At 38.2% G+C, this 18,215-nt stretch overlaps 1 protein-coding gene across 5 annotated transcripts in view; it reads right to left on the reverse strand.

Annotated features, from left to right (window-relative positions):
- The window catches only part of RNF19A (ring finger protein 19A, RBR E3 ubiquitin protein ligase), a 68,096-nt gene that overhangs the window by 34,022 nt on the left and 15,859 nt on the right, over window positions 1-18,215 (reverse strand). For 2 of the 5 annotated variants that reach the window (XM_042463406.1, XM_042463408.1), the window contains exon 2: window positions 17,621-17,698. The exons of 1 other annotated variant lie outside the window; for it this stretch is intronic. The gene's annotated coding sequence lies outside the window, so the exon portion shown is untranslated. Of the gene's footprint in view, window positions 1-977; window positions 1,002-17,620; window positions 17,754-18,215 lie in introns of those variants that run through there. 2 more of the 5 variants (XM_042463407.1, XM_042463410.1) reach the window with 2 other exon arrangements.

Below are 18,215 nucleotides of genomic sequence, written 5' to 3' on the forward strand. Positions count from 1 at the left end.
CATTCGTGGGCGACAAACTGAGGGGGACAAAATGGGGGGGTGCCACCATTCAAGCCAATGGGACTTGAGTATCGTCAATTTTCCAATTTTGCAAGGGGGGGGGGTCCGGAGTGGATCTCCGTGAAAACATAGGGGCGACTGTATATTCAACAATAAACTTCACAACTAATGCTTCCTGCCTTTTGCTTGTTTCAAAAACAGAGAAACTAGCTTTCTAGGGTATGGAAAAATATGTGTAGTTTAATATAGTTTAAAACATTGTCAACTTATATGCAAGTAGCTTTAGGGAACTATTTAAAAATAGTTAATAAGAGGATAGAGACAGCCCAAAAGGGGCAGCTTAGAGCTGTCCCTTTTAGGCTGAATCGGGGCCAGGGCAAACAAATGCCTGGCCCCAGTCCAGACATGTAGGCCTCAGGTATGCAGCATATTTATATAGTTATGTTAGTGGAATAGGATGTACTAAGATCAAGAAAGATGCAAGTCATGCCTTTGGTCCTAAATTTTCAAAGGGCTGGGCAAAGTTTTTCAGATCTTTACAGTGGTCCGTTAGTGTACATGTGTGAAAGCAATAAAACTGCTTACCAAAAGTATGTCTCCCTGGTTTCCAAGCTCTCTCTGAGAAGATTTGTTTTGTTATACATGCATTAACGAGGACTCTTGCATTACTAAAACCATTCTCTTTGCTCATACCTCTGAACGGATTGGAATTTGTGAATATAATTCAATTCAGTTGTTTATCTTTCTAATCTTCCTTTGTAATTTCCTTATTCAAGGACCTCAACCTGTAAATCCCTTTCTGTAAGAAGGTTGAAATGTTCTGCAACAAGTTTTTGGGTACTGCCATTTCTAATGTCAAAGTTGTGTCAATTTATTCTCTTATGTAAAGGCTGTCCTATTTATCCAATGTAGTGTAGAGGGGAATTGCTGGCAGAGGATGGGATATACTGTATAGGAAGAAGAGCAAGTAAATATACCTCTGATGTAGTGAGTGATGGTATCGGCCACTGTAATATCACTCTGTACTGCATCTGGAGAAGTGGGTTTATATCCATAAAAGCCCATGCTAAAATAAAAATAAGTAGACTTAAAGATGCTACCACATGTTTTTTCTTCCTCTTCCTTTTTATGTTTTTAAGTGAAGGATACTAAACATAACCTTAAAAATTCTTAGAAATCATTTGTAATTCCTCTTAAGAAATTCAACTGACACCACAGTACCTTACCACTCAGACTTAATGTTTTTAAACATATTTTTAAAGAACTATATTTATTTTAATTTTATTAAATTTCTTAAATTAATTCTAAAAGAAGTAACATTAATCAAAATGTTCTTAGCTTTGTGATTTTAAAAAAAAATTAATCAGTTACAAGAGTAGAGGAAGCAGCTATATCTGTGTGGAATGGTACATGGAATTATGTGCCTACCATCATTTGAGAGATAGGAAACTTTTCCCTATGTTTTTAACAAAAGCTTCCTTTCTTAAAAAAAAAATACAACAGAATCAAAAATCGACAAAAGAGCAATACATTTATTGGTCAACCAAAATGTAGAAAATGTATCATGCAAGCTTTCAAAGCTTCTTCATCAGACAAAGATGATAAAAATCATAGAAGAGAAAAAAGATGACAATGTTAGAGTCACAGGCCTATATTATCTCAGATGTTAAAATAAAGGAACTCTCCTTGGTGGTAATTAGTCAATAGTCAATAGAAATTATTATCTCCTAAAGTAATTACTTTTTGTTTAGCTTTTTAATTTTACTTTAGTGTGATTTTCAGCAGTGTACGCCTTACTTGTGAAAGAATGTAACATTGGCAGGGTACAGACCGCCAGAAAGAGGCGGCCACTGGCCGCCTCTCTTTTCCACATAACCACACCACAGCATCCAAATTACACGGCGCGGCTACGCAGAAACAAAAGGACCGCTAAAAAGCGGCTCCTTTTAGCGCCGACGCAAACTACCTGCGGTGGCATGAGGATGTTGCTGCCGCGCGCACCTGTCTGCAAGGCGCACAGCAGTGATGTCACAGCTGTGCACGCCGTGTATATGGCACCGCAAAGCTGTGACGTCCTGGTGACATCTTAGGGTTGTGGGGTGTCTGGAAACGGCGCCCCGAGGCAACCCTAGCATGTTGCCAGGATGTGCTAAAGGGCCTGTATGTACAGGGCCATTGTCTCTTTTAAGGGTTTTCGCCAGCCACCTCCAGTTTTGGAAAAATACTTCCATTTCACCTAAAACAGGTTCAGAGATCCAATATTTGGAAAAATTGCCCCCCCCCAACCTGTGAGACCTTTTTTTCAGCAATCTTAAAAATTACCCCAAAATTGAGGGGCTTGTGGAGCTGTGGGGCCATATGCAGATCAGATACTACACTCTGCACATAAGAAAAATTAGGCTGGTAGATAAGGACCCCACTGTGGCACTCTGTTCCAACTTATACCTGCCAAGCCTCATCACTACAAGCCTTCAAGCAGGCCTTAACTGCTCAAATGTTCACCTTGCTCTAAAATCAAATTAGAACTGTATTGGGGCCACAGAGCGTATGGTGCTATTTAGATTAAACTGTAAAGTACTGTCAATATGTTTTTATCATGTGCTTTATGTACTATTTTGAGAAAGTTTATTCTAAAAGGCAGCTTATACATATTTTATATAAATGATGATATTTTTGTATGAGTGTCAAAACCTGTCATGCAGTTATTGGTGCATTCCCTTATATAGCAGAAATCCCACTGAGCAACCACTATTTTGCATAATGATAAGCACACTGTTACTGTTACTCCTCAGCCCTTGCACAGAGCCTTCTTGAATGTGTGCTGCTACACAAGGGCTACTTGGACTCTGTGTCTGGTGTGCAATTTACAGTTCAGACCATATTTATTTCAAACTGAAAAGATACTGAGTCAGCAACAAAAAATGTCAATTCTTTCATTTTCTGTTAACCTGAACTCTCCCCACATCTCCAGAAAGATGTCAAGTGCTCAACAGCTTTTAAGGTCTTGGCAGAACCTGAATTATTTGTGTTTGAAAGTTACAGCAAGCCTGTCTTACAAGAAGAAAAGAGTTATTTGTTATTTAGTAGTTATTTTCCAGTAAAGTGGTATAAACATGCAACTGTATCAGTCTAAAGAATAACTGGCATTAAATAAAGTTATACTGAATAGAAAAAAAAATATACACAAAAAATGGTGTATGGTAAAATCAAATGCAGCCTCAAAACAATGCATCCTTCCCAAGTAAAGTTACTAAGAACTGCCTTTTCCATAGCTTGACCGTTTTGCTCCATTTAAACTCCAACACGGGCAGGAGTTTTCTAACAATTGTGAAATTAAGCAGAAGAAACTACAATCGTTTAGATAAAAGCTAGCTATTATTACACATCTCACTTGTTGAGTTTAGTTAAAGCAGCACAGATACATGGTTTCCTAGGTAAAAACCAGTACAGGGATACCACAGTTAACAAAACCTCTGAAAAAGATGCTGCTTTTTATAGGACCTCTAAACCCCCAACCCCTTCTGTCTAGCTGCATTTTTAAAAAAACATTTTTTTTTTGTTTGTGTTTGTTTTGCAGCATTGGCACTGGGAAGATGGTGAATAAGGCTGAAACAGTGTTGGGTTGCAGCACATCTGTAGTAAACAATGCAATAAAGCTTAATCGGATTTTACATTACATGATCTTCCTGTAACTGCATGTGCTTAAACAAAGCAGGTATGTTCAATAGCTGCTACCAGAATCACTTACTGAGCATGTGAGAAGAGCAAATCAGAAAAAAATAGGAAAAGCCTGCTTCACCAGCTATTTGGGTATGTTGAAAAAGCATAAATTTCTAAGTAGGTTTTGCCACCAAAATGGAAATCATAAGAAAAGTGGAGTCTAATGAAAAGGGGGGGGGGGAATCATCCCAGGATACCTTTTGGAAGAAGCTTTCAAGTGATGTGTAGAAGATTCAAAATGTTTTTGCTTACTTATGCAAAGCTTACCTGACCTGGTATTTTTACTTTATCTGTGCAATATTAATTTTGAATTAAAAGTTTGTTGAAACACGTTTTTCTGGGGGGGAGGGTTGTGGTGTAGAAATTCTACCTCTTGTACCAAAGTCTCTGTTAAACAAGTAACACCTACTTTGTTAACTGAGGTATACCTTTATTGTGTTAAGGATAACATGACTTTCTCATCCTTTCATACCTCACACTACCCCAAATTCAGAAGGTTCCCCCAATGTAGATATTGTGGATTACAACATGAAGAGATTTAAATTCAATAACTATGCCTATTTCACTGAAGTATGGACACGCTGAATTTTAATTGGCATGTTTTGCATAGTTAGATTTTGGGATTTTTTTTCAATTTAAAATATTTTATTCCACCTTTTCTTAAGAATTCAAGGAAGCTAACAAGCTACGTATATGTACATAACTACATCTACATTAATTTTTATTTAAAAGAGCTGAACTGTTAATACCAGGTTGACTCATTCCAGGCTTGTTTTCAATAATTCAGCTACATAATACAGTCAATGGTCAAAGAGTACTGATTACCATACGTGATTATAAGTCAACCTTGTGTATATGTCGAGGTCACCTTTTGGGACCAAAATTATGGGTATTGGTATGATCCATGGATAAGCTGAGGGTCAAACTTCAGGAGGGAGCCTGGCTGGGGACAGGCTGCAGGGCAAGGCTTTCTCCTGGGGGAGGCAGCTGGGGAGAGGTTGAGGGGCAATCAGTCGCCCTTCCCAGCCTCTTCCCAGCTGGTCTGTCCCTTCCCAAGACAGCCCGGCTGGAGAGATGCTTGGGTCAAGTTCCGAACGGACCAGTGTGTAAGTCAACCCAGGTTTTTGGGTCATTTTTTGATCTAAATTTCTTGACTTATACACGAGTATATAAGGTAAATTGAATGAGGAAGTCACATGCAGCTGAGCACATCAACAGATGAAAGTCCTTTCAACGTGAGTCCAGTTGCATTACTAGCCACAGCACTACTTGGACCTGTCCTTTGCTCTACTCCTGTAGTTTGCTTGACTGACATCCAGCCTGGAAGTCTCATCTTCCAGCACAATCTCGTTTAATTTTGGATTGTCTCCTCATAGGGTTTTCACGGTAAGACATTCAAAAGAGCTTTGCTACACCTCTTTCTGCGCAGTTCTAAGTGTTAGCTGTGGTGCCACTACCATTGTCTCTGACAGATCCACTGTCAGTGTAAACCTCCACTACAACTTTGGCCCAGTAGCTCTTTGGCATATTTGGTTTTGCTCCTCAGCAAAAGCTTATCTGACATGGGAGACCCTTTTAGCAGCACTGCTGCTATCACCATAGCCACTTGCCTCACAGGAGCATGCAATTCAACCACCATGGAAAGGTGGGCCTCAAGTGGTAGTCAGTGATATATCTTATACTCTTTCTCTTCTTATTGTGTGCGATTACTATTCAAATCTACAGATCGTCCTAGGTAATAGCAGACTCTATTCACACAACTATGTGCAAAGATCTCTGCACACTCACTTGTGAAGAGCTTCCACAAGATAAAATTCATAATCCAAGGCCAAGAATAAAACTGCTAGTGCAAGTTAAGAGACCTAACCTTTGTCCCTCGAGTATTTTAACTCATGAAATACATGCCTGTGTTATTTGTATTCTAGCAGTGTTTCTCAGATGGGAGTACCTCTAAAATCTGAGAAACACTGCTAGAATGCAAATACCACAGTCATGTATATCATGAGTTAAAATACTCAAGGGACAAAGGTTAGGTCTCTTAACTTGCACTAGCAGTTTTATTCTACTGTTCAGGTACTAGTCCAGAGTTCAAGTGTATTTAAAAACTGGAAGACAAAGAAGCTTTTAAAAATTTGGTCACAATTAACAGTGCTTTATAACTACTTGGAATGTCTTTTAAAGGACCTGAAGAATAGCTGGTTTCTGCTTTTGGCAGTATAACAGCTGAAAAACAGGAAATGGCTCAGACTACAACAGTTAAACTTAAAACACATGCATTGGAAAACATGTGATTCAGCCATGAGAAGAAATGATTATTTTATTTAGGGTAACACTACAAATTTCATTTTTGATTGTCTGTCACCAAAAAGAATGCAGGGAAATGATTGATGCAAGTTACTGGAACTGAGTAAAATGCAGTCAAATACAGCTAAGCAAACCCCAACATTTCTCATTTGTAATATCAAGTTTCCACAGTTTAAGTCTATGTCTCAAACCATTTGCCTGGTTACAAGTAATGATTAGGAATTCAAAGCAGCAAGTTGTCGGTAACTAGTAAAAGAACAACAGAATTATTTCCCTCACTGACCTAGCTTTCATGTTGACTGTAGAACAAGTGAAACTCCTTCTACACTGAGCATGGAAGCCAACTGATTTAACTAAACAGAGATACTGTCTCTATGTTACAACCCAACCCATTTCTGTGCTAAGTGCATACAAAAGGACTTGATCTGCTTTGGAGGCAATGCAGAAGCTTATGAGGCACTGAGAGAGCCTCATTTTCTACTGTAGATATATAAGTAGCAAAAGCCCCATCATGCATGTCCAACTCAAAAAATTAAGAGGACTGGTAGAGGAGGCATTGAGAAATTATAAAGAGGATTATTCATGCAGCACAACTGATATAGTGTATCTCCTTCTGTGTTTGATGCACAGAAGAAGCTTTGTCCTCTGCATGTCTAGTACAAAAACACAGTGGATATGCAAAGAAGGCATGGGACACATCCTACCTCTACAGACTCACTTTGTTTCCATGATGACCATGCAGTAATGCCAAGTGAAGTAGCAGAGGAGGCAAAAAGTAATCCACAATTCCCTAAACCAGGCAAAATATTTTATTTATTTCTTTTAAGTTTGCAATACCAGGGCTTCACAAAGTTGGACTTGACCCCAATTTTAAAAAGAGATTTGTTAGCATTCTACTATTTGAAAAAATATATGCGTTTTTGTTTCCTTATGACATTTCAAGATAGTAAGCAATTCCCTCCCACTCTAATTTTTTTCTTTGAAAATTTAACACACACCCCCATTGATATCACTGCATGAAGCACTATGAGTCGAGTAGGGAACACTACTCACCAGTTCACACAACTACTTCTGACATTTTAAAATGTACATACTGGGTTATGTCTAATGGTGGAACACTGTTATTATGATACCTAATTAAATCTTCTCACATGATAGTATTTGTAATTAAGATAAATTATTGGCCGTGTGAGGAAGCAACAACTGATGACACACTAACTGCATGGGTTTCCTGAAAAAGAAGAGCCAGTAACATGTCAGGGGACAATAAATACAGGGGCAATAAATACAGAAGACTCTTGAGAATGCTGGAATGGTTGTCATTCAACTTCAACTGGTTTATAAACAGGATCTCTATTCCCAGTTTTCAAGGGAGGGGGCTTCTCAAAGTAGCTAAACAGGTTGCACATTAGCTACCAGATGCAGAGAAAGAGTGGGAAAAGGCACAAATCCTTCAGAATGGAGCAATGGCATATGGAAGGACCTAAGAGGAAAGAACACATAACCCCAGACATTCTGAATGCTTTGACACTTCTGGTTAAATAATACTACTGTTAGGGGCACTACTGTTAGCTCTGAAAATTTTCCACTAGTATATTTTCCCATGAGAAAGGTTCCAATTTTTTTTTAAAAAAACTTATTTAATAACATTATCTTGAATGCAATGAGTTCATCACATAGCAGAACTGATGTGGTTAATTTCAAAGCTGTCATCAATTTTTTTCAGGTGACTATTCGTATGCATCACACCCTTTCATCCCACACAAAGTACATACATACTTTATTTATTTGCAAATGAAAAGAAGAGGAAGATCCAAACTAAAAGTCTGCATAATTCAAAAATACCAAGTCCAGATTCTAGTCAATTTAGGTCACTACAGAGTTTCTGAAATAAAAGTTTTTCAGAACAAAAACACACCACTCCCAACAGGTAAACTGCAAAAGAAATAAGAAACCTAGCAGCTTTATTGTAAGGGAAAAGCAATACTTACTTGCCATCCATGGAAGGTTAAACCTCTACAACTTTATAGATTTTATCCACTACATTAATAATGGATTTTGGAGAACTTTTGTACCACTAACTATATGCAAAGTTGTGGGGGAGCTTTAAAAAACCAGAAAAGTGTTGTTGTTGTTTTGATTTAAACTTTGGGTTTGTTTGTTTAAGCCACTTTTTTTTTTTTTTGGCATTAATGTGTTGGACTACACCAATATAGAACTCAATCAAAAAAACCCAGAAAATTAAGTAGCAAAATGCAGTCCAGATGTTATAGCCACTAGCTTAAATAATAATTGTTCTTTAAAAAGTGCTCTGTTAAAGCAAGTTGTTTTGCCTGAACTTATGTTAATTGAAGGATCTGTTTCTGAATGATGTTTCTTGCACTATGAAGTTTAGTGGTTCAAAAGAGGCAAATAACACTGAATACTGATCTAACAATGAACAACTGCTAATAAACTGTTAAAGTTAAAATATTTAAATTCAGAGTCATTGTTGGTCCAGTAAGAGGGTTAGAAAATAGTAATAATAGCCAGATCTTTTTTTTAAGAGAATGGTTTAAAAAACAATAATTTGATTTAAATCATTGTTTAAACCAACCTAAGTCTGCTCAAAATGGGCTTTTATGCCTGAACACAATTAGCTGTTTATTAGTGGTTAGATCCATCATTGGCATGTACCACATTCAAAGTTCCTCAGTCTAGTCCACATATCCTGAAAGGCAACATATTTGTAAGCAACTCTGCCCTTCTTTCCTCACTGTCAAACCTCAAGTACTTTATTATGAGTCCACAAACTTTTCTCAGAGTCATCATTGCTCTGAAGTGGCAATGTCCTGAGATTGGATGCTACAGGCTTCATATTGTCTTTAATCTGCAAAGAGTAGTAGGCAAACATCCTTTCAGTCATTGATATCAGAGGGTTTCCATGCTGACTTTGGCAGGGTTCTTCACATTCAATGCCATGCATGTACACCATTCATCCTATTTAATTCAAAGTTTATGTTGTAAAGGAGCTTTCTATGAGGAGCAATTCAAAGGTTTCCACCACTCTATCATTGGCCCGATTTAAATGGGCCTTTGCGCTGCCCCCGTCACATGCTAGGGGTTGGCCGAGGACGTAGCGTCCTTACCGGCCTCACCCCTAGCACGTGATGGAGGCGTCAAAATGGTGGCGTCCTGTACATACGGGGACCGCCATTTTGACGCAACGGACGCATAGTATCTTCACGTCATGGCACCTTTGTGATGCTGCAAGTGCGCCATTGGTGCCTTGCAGTGTCACAAAGGCGCCACAAGAAGAACCCGCTTTTTGTTCTGCAACAGAGCTGCGTGGTTTGTCTGCTGCGGCTCCCTCGCAGAGCAAACCAGGGCGGCGGCAAAACACCCTTTTTGGACGGTCTGTATCCCGCCTTTGTCAACATCCTGCCCTGACCTCGAATGTTAGTAAATCATGTATCTGACTGCCCTATGATGAACTGCCCATGAAAAAACTACTGTAGAGAGCTACATCACAAAACATAATTTACATGTAAAGAGTTTTAAAAAAGCCTTGATGGGATGTTTTAATTATAATAGCTAGGGGAAATATTTTACCTTAAGGGGCTGATCACACAGGCCAAACGGCCATACAAACAGGCAAATAGCCCTGGGCCAGAATCAGCCAGTTTGGACATGGATTCAGTAGTTCCAGCCCAATCCCTGCCCAAAAGCCCTTAACACCTATCTAAAAAGACTGGTGGTTTGCGGCTGAGTTTCAAGGAAACTCCACTATAACAGCTGCGAGATCACATGGCCCGGTGTGCTCCTTACCTACCTCTGCTGTCATGTCTGCTCTGAAGACCCCCACTGTAGCCTGTGATGTTGAAGGAGGCACTTGCCCACATGGGTGTAGCCAAGCACTTACAGGCCATGGCAGAGGCTTCAGATGGGATGTGATGGCAGTGGCAGGTAAGGGGGGCACATGGCAGTGCCACAGTGCAGTAGCAGGCCGGCCAGCACGAGATCACCCGCCCACTACCATGCTGGTCTGGAAATAGAATCAGGTCAGAACAGGGTTGGCAAGAAAAACACTAATGAATGAAGTCTAAAGGCATATATGCTGGTTAAAGGCATTAAGAAAACAGCATGACTCAATGACAAAACATTCTGCTGGCATAATACCAACATATTCAATAATGTTATGTCAACAGAAAATACTGCAGTCTAATTCAGTTTATTCTTTAATCACACAAATACTTTCTTTATAGGAAATGCTGGCAAACAATTTGGAAAGAAATTATTATTATTACTGTTAGATGGTTAGGTATAAAGTTGTTTTATTTACCTTAAAAGCAAAGAAAATATTTTTAAAAATACAGACCACTGTAATTATAGAACACTTCCTAACTTGTTTAAGATATCAAGGAATATACAAAGAACCCCTCATAAAAGTTACATTTGATACAGTAAAACAAAGGTTATTATAATTGCCAAACAAAACAAATTTAAATAGCTTTATCTAAGCTAGGATACTTAAGACAAATTCAGAATCATCTCTTGGGACACCAAACACAAAAGGTAACACAAGAATGCTTGCTGGCACACAAATGACTGACAACAAATATGTGGCAGACAAGCTATTAACTTTTGTGGAGTTGTTTACAAGACCATCTTTATCCTACGTTCTCCTCCACTACTGCTTCTGTCAGCAGTAGTATAGTGTAAGCAAATGTGCAAAATTAGTTTTAACTGCCATCTTTTAAATGTCCTCATTAAACCACCTTTGAACATAAAATTCTATCCATCATATGATAAACCTGAATGTGATAAAGCTCCTTTATAAAACTATGCCCTGCATTTCATCCTCCATTTTTAAAGAGAATACCAGTACACGATGCTGTAGTAATTAAGGGGTGAAAATTCGTAAGATTCTCATTTATGCCTCTTATAATTTCTACTACTCCTACCTGTGGAAGATCCTTTCAAGCAATTGAAGCATACATGTGCTTCTATATCACATTAGACATGTGTGCTTGGAAATATGAATCCCTTCCATTCCTGCCATCTAAGCTTCAGATCATGAAGAACATGGAAACATTGAGGGCTACCAATAGGACTAGAAAATGATTTTGGCAAAATATCTGCACTCCTGGCTGAAGTATAATCTGTTTTTAATAAAATATATTATGTTGAAACATCACATAAGCATATTTGGGATGTCAAGATAGAAGAAGCAATTTTAAAAATATCAAACAAAAACCACTCTCAGAGGATTAATAAAGTGTACCAACATAATTCTGAAGGAGACACTCACAAGAGTATAAAAATAATATACTGGATAGGTAAAATATTTATTTTATTCTTTAACCAAACATTTACACCTTGATTATTGCATGTCTAGCTGTAAAATGAGAAATCACTCTTTTTTAGTCTTCAAAACAAAAGTCCTTACTCTAAGTTTTATTATTAAGAACACTTGGTGAATAAAATATTTTAACATAATATTGATATGAAGAATTAATCTACTAAAATTTTGTTCACTTGATTTGTGATGATTTGACTGTGCATCGTTACATAGCTTGAATACTGATATTATTGGCTTAGAACAACAGGACTTCCAGTATCTTTCCATTCCCACTGCAGCCCAATGTCTCTCCTGAAAATCTGCTCCAAAGGATTTCCCAGTGCCGCCCCCGCCTCCTGCCTCAAGCAAACACTACGTTTGGTGAGGGAAAGTAAGACCTAACTCTCCTTAGTTCCGCTGATGAAAGCATTTCTATCAGCAGAATGACATTACAAAATCCAGCCCATTGTTATATATATTACAGCCATTATCTTATCAGGCTGTTTTGTTGTGAGCCACTTTGGGCATGTTCTATTATGGGAAAGCACTATACAAATAAAATGCTGCTGATAAACTGTACTGTATTAAATGGAACATACTTTCAGGTCTGCAAACATATGTAAGGCTTATTATCATCAACTCTCACAAAAACTCTCACAGGATAGCAATTGGGTAGCCAAAAATCCACATGGATAACCTGAATGAATACATAACTGATAAACAATATTTTTCCAAGAACTTTAAACAAGTTTTTTTTAAAAAAAGCATCTCAAAAACACTAGCCTTATTTATTTTCCCACATCTGTAAATTACTCATTTCCAAAGAGTTCAGAGCAGCAAATATAAAGCTATCTAATCTTATCACCAAACCATCTGGTTTGGCAGATTGTTAAAATAACAAGACCTATGCTTCCCCAATTCAGGTCCAATGAACCTCCACTAGATACCACAAATGCATGAGGAAACAGCCTAGTCCGAGAAGAATGAAATGTAGTGTCCTGTCTTAAGTAAAGAAAGAATGTTTATGGTCTTCATTAATTACAGAATGAAAGAAGAGGCAGGGCAGTTATCAGATTAACAGATGCCACCAAACTGGAAGAGATTACAAAAAACTGAGAAGCCTGAATGAATGAATGAATGAATGAGTGAATACCAATGATCTGGAAACAAAGCATACTATCTTATCCATACAGGCTGTACAATGTCCTTGCCTTTGATTTTTTCACAAGACTGGGTGGCCACCTGTTCGAAGACAGCTGAAATATAAGACTTTTTGGACAAGAGCATTAGCCTAGATTAGAGTATAAAATGAATAATGGTTCCCTTACAGCAAAAAAAGGAAAAGAAAGAAAGAAAAAAGAATGATTTTTCCTCCCTAGAAAGGCAAATGAACAAGTGGATGCAAAAACAGGCAATTTTTATAGGAACTTGAAAAAGATAAAGACTATGCTACTGCAGCAAACACACTATAAAGCCTGTTAGTTATACAGATGACATCAAGGAATTTCCCTGTCATCTGTATCTATGCAATAAAAAATTACAGCTAAACAATTACTCATCAAATTTAAAGCATAATAAAATAAAAGAATAAAACAACAATATGCTCCAATTCTAAAATGCTAAATATTCAAACAAAAAAAGTTAATACAGTACTTTGTTTCTTAAAACAAACAAAAATTTTTTCACATACCCTAAAGTCCCTATTTATCAGATGATTCTGTCTGCAAATTATCAGAAATATTCAGCTAGGACGCAATTCTTAAAATCTTGAAAGCCTAATAGGAAGCAGGCAATGGCTCACTAAAACAAGGCAGAGTTTCATCATATCTAAAAGAGGTAGTTGTAAGACCACTGTTGAAAAAGCCCTCTCTGGATCCCATGGTATGGGCAAGGTACTGGAGCTTCCCAGCTTCCTGGATGAGACAGATTATCCAGATCCATTTCAATCTGTTTTCAGGCTTAACTATGGGAGAGACAGTCTTGGTCACCTTGATGGATGTCCTATGCCAGAAATTGGTCAGGAGGAAAGTGTCTTTGCTAGTTCTGCTGGACCTCTGTGGCTTTCGATATCATTCATCATGGTATCCTTGGCCCCTTGCTCGGATGGGACTCACAGAGCCACTGTATTATATGATCCATTCCTTCCTGGAAGGGATCTGGCCATGGGGAAAACACATCTTAGTTACATCTGTAGCTGCCTTTGAAGAGTGTTCAGAAAGTTTGCTGCCACATTGTTAACCAAGGTGCAAACAGCTTCACTGGCTACCAATCCAGTTCTGGACATAATTCAAAGTATTGATTATGACCATTAAAGCCCTATATAGCTCACATCCAGGTAATCTGAAAGACCATATTTTCCCTTATGAATCTGCCTGTGCTTTGAGAGATCTGCTAGGGCAGCCTTTCTCTCTGTGCCAGCATCCTCACAGGTACGTCTGGTGAAAACACAGGAGAGAACCTTCTTAATGGCTGCCTCTAGGCTTTGGAACACCTCTGAAGGAGAGGTTAGTTTGGTATCCTCCCTGCTCTCTTTCCACAAACAGATTAAGTGTTGTTGTTTTGTTTGTTTTTTAGCAAGCTTTTGAAGGCTGACTACTCAAGCAGACTAGGTCCTGTAGAATTTTGGTGTACTGACCGTATTTTGTTTATCTGTCATTTTAAAGAGTTATGTTTTTAACTGGTTTTAATTTTATGGATAATTTAATCATATTTTTAACTTTTGTATTTGGTATATTTTTGTAGCCATGTCTCTTTTGAATGTTGTAAGTCACTCTGAGTCCCAAACCAGGAAAAAAGCAGGATGATATTATTATTATTATTATTATTATTATTATTATTTCTAATTTGATATAAATAACATAACTTTTATAGGTGAGAGAAGGTAGAGGTGGCAATTCATCTCAACAGATCTAGATTTATTGGACTCAAATGTTGCTATCACAGTTCCTCTGTAAACTCATGCAACTTTTTACATGCAATGATATCAAACATTCTTTTGTCTTTGCTGCAGCCTCCAGGGTAAAGCCTAGTTTATCCTCAAATATGTACAACTACTGAAGAGAGGGAATATGAGATTTAGCTTTAAAGAAGTCTACTTCCTCAATGAGCCAATACCTAGAGGGCCAAAAGCAAGGTGGTATAATAGTAACAGGCAGTTTTCAAAAGGAAAGGCTCCAACTGTGCTACATCTGTTAAGAAACTGCAATAATTTAACAGAGTAACTTCTGTACTATTTAGATAAACAGCCACCTAGGTACTTTCACTGAGGAAATGTAAAGGACAGTTAGGGATGACCAGCTGAACTGCTACTGTTTCCCAGTTCCTAAAATGTTTGCTCTTGTCTTCTTGCTAAACATTCCCTACATAAAATACTTTTTCTTTAAAGGGAATTTTACAATATGAGGAAATCAGTGTGCACACGACACAAAGAAGAGCTCTTTTATCTCTATAAACATTGCATGTGTCTTTAACCTGCCATTTTTAAAAATCAATCTCATTTGCAAATTTCTTGAAGTTACTGTACTGTGACTATGCAAGGACAAAAATAAGTTTCAACAGTAACCTTCATAGGAATGGTTTTGGAATTGTCCACATTAAAGAATGCACAAAGAAAACATATCATATGTGGAAGATATGATAATCTGAGTAACACCCCTTCCTCCCCTTTGTGGCCTATATTCAAGAATTATTTAAAAGAATTATTTAAAACTTTTCCTCCCCCCCCCAAAAAAAATGCCTTTAAATGCAAAAGCTGTACAACTGGAACTCACTAGATTGATCTGAACACCACTGATAGATTATTCAGATTCTCCTAGAAGACTGCCAGAGTCTATGTAGTGCAAAGCTAGTAGTAGTAATAGGGTAGAAATGCCATCTGGAAGCCCATATGAAGAACCCCAACCTATGAAATTGCCCTGAGCTCCAGATTTAGGGAAAGGACAGGGAATAAACAGATAATGATGACGAGCCACCAGGTGGCTTAAGAGACACTGGCACTGTTTTAAATTCTGGTGTGGGGGCTGCAGCATCAAAACACATGAAAGCAGCACACCTTCATGCTGATTGGACTGTTAAGAGAGTTAACTCTGAATAAAAGGGAAAGAAATACTTTCCCAGCAGAGAATCTGTTCTTTATCTGCTTCCAGGTTAAAATGAAATAAAGTGTTGTAATGTCGTAAATGGATAATCTCACAATTCCAGTCTTTCTTTTTTCCATCAGAGTTACCGTATATATTAATGTATAAGTTGAACACATGTATAAGTCGAGGGCAGTTTTTGGATCCAAAATAATGGATTTTGATATGACCCGTGGATAAGTTGAGGGGCAAACATTGGAGGATGTTACAAAAGATCTAAAGGGGAGAAACAAAGCACCACTTCCCTCCCTATATCTCCCTCTCTGGACCTCTCCCAAGCATCAGTCTCAGCATGGAAAAGGGGAAACAAACCTCGGCGCGCATACAAACACACACACACACACACACTTCCCTGTACCAGAAGCATCTCCAGGGCTCATTGGCTTGCGAAAAGGAGGACAGAACCCACTGTCTCTCTGCTTGTCACTCCAAGGACTCCCAAGGCTCATAGCTTGCAAAAAGGAGGACAGACCTTTCTCTCTCTCTGCCTTTCACCCCCAGGACTCCAAGGCTCATAGCTTGCAAAAATAGAGGACAGGCCTTTCTTTCTCCCTGCCTTTCACCTCCAGGACTCCCAAGGATTAGAGCTTGCAAAAATTGAGGACAGACCTTTCTCTCTCTCTGCTTTTCACCCCCAGGACTCCCAAGGTTCAGGGCTTGTAAAAATAGAGGACAGACCTCTCTCTCTCTCTGCTTTTCACCCCCAGGACTCCCAAGGATTAGAGCTTGCAAAAATCGAGGACAGACCTTTCTCTCTCTCTCTCTCTGCTTTTCACCCCCAGGACTTCCAGGCGAAACAGGGGACAAGCCAGGGCATACTTTCTGTGTGTTCCTTTCCTCAGCAGCAGCTTGTTAGCTCTGGCTGCGCGGGAAGACTGAGAGGGAAAAAGACACACAGAGAGGGAAGGAGGAAGAGAGCATGCGCCAGGGCTTCAAACAGGGAGCCATTACAAGGCTACAGAGAAAGGTGGGCACATTTTCTTTCAAGAAATTTATTAGCATTAACTCATTGCCCCGTACATAAGTCTACCCATGATTTTGGAGTTCATTTTGGGGCATAAATTTTTTCGACTTATAGTTGGGTATATACGGTAGCTCTCTCAATCTGAACAACATGAGATGACATAAAGCAAAGTTGCTATCACTCTCCCCATTGCTCCTACTACCATGTGAAGAGCTGTGGTAAAAGGAACAACAGTCAGCAACTCCTACCAAATCCATCATGTTCTTGTTGCATTGAAAGAAGAAAGTGACATGGGATGGTTCAAAAACCTGTCTCAGGACTAGACTGATAACACTGAACACATGTATTCTTCGAATATACTGTACAAATTTCAGGTATTACTGATAAATAATAAAAAACAAAAACAGATTCAAATGAGATATTTAAAAGTTTGAACACCCAAGACATTCAAAATGTTACAAGATAATATTTTATATCATTCTGTTTGTTCCTGCTTTGTTAACTCAAATGTAAACAACTGAATTCAACAGTGTTGCTCTTTCTCATCTACCACCTTTGGTCTTTCCCACTTATACAACAGAATCCAGGACGCAGTATACTGGATAAAGGTGGCTTATATCCAAATACAGTACTCCCTTCATTCTCGCGTCCCTTGACTATCCATGGAGGGGGTTAAAATGGGGTGCGCCCTTATGGGGGCATGCCTCCATTCAAGCCAACAGGGCTTGAATATGCGTGGTTTTCCATTTTTTGTGCAGGGGGTCCAAAATGGATCTCCCACGAAAATGGAGGGAGGACTGTAATGCTTTCTTCTGGAAAAATTGTTGGATAATTTTGGCTTCCTGTTAAGTGTTTGAATGACCTAAATATAGGAGTGAAGGATCATCAATGTTCCTGACAGGGTAGCAGTTTTAAATGGGGATCATGTGACTTATGCAATTTAAGGTTAGGCAGACCACAGCGACATAACTTTGAAGGCTTTTCATCTTGAGAATGGAAAAAGTTTTTAAAATGTGAAGAGTCACATTATATAAAAAATATACGTGTCAAAATGCAACTTAAAAATAAGATTTCCACTTACTCAACATAGCTCCTATATTTACAGAAAATAGAAGACATATGCACTCATGGGAAAATAACCATAATTAGTACAATCAAACTCAAAAGTCTTATTACCTTCATGAATGGAGACCACCATTTGCAAGTCAGCAAGGGAACCTCAAAAAATCATGTTTTAACTGGTAATGCAGCCATCTGTTGAATTAATCAGTTACATTTTTGTCAACTAACATGAAAGTGAAACTTGGAGCTGAAATGTCAACAGAAGAAAAAGAAAGCAATTAGCTCCACTGTAAAGATAACTTTTACAGTACAATATACAAAAAATATTTTTAAAAAATTAGTCAAGCCAAAAGATTGCAGTTATTGTTTTAAATAAAGTATTTGCTCATTCAAATCTATGCTTAATAATTTCCTAAAGATTGTAAACCCACAGTTACAAGTTGGAGAAAGTTCATTTGAGTCTTCTACTTGATCTTATTGGATGAACACAAAAGCCAAGCTATGTTTCTAAATAATCCTCAATTTCTACAAGGTTAGCTATATTCTGTCCAAAAAAGCCACACACAACATTTGATGGCTAGCTTTCAGATAGACAGCTAAGGTCATATAGACTGTGTCATAAAACAGATACTGTATGAGGAAAGGAAACCTGGACTCATTCAGACACCAAACATACTTATTAGCCAAATCACTAGGCTCAAACCTTGTC

The sequence above is a fragment of the Sceloporus undulatus genome, chromosome 4, assembly GCF_019175285.1.
Source record: "Sceloporus undulatus isolate JIND9_A2432 ecotype Alabama chromosome 4, SceUnd_v1.1, whole genome shotgun sequence".
NCBI classification, from domain to species: Eukaryota; Metazoa; Chordata; class Lepidosauria; order Squamata; family Phrynosomatidae; genus Sceloporus; species Sceloporus undulatus.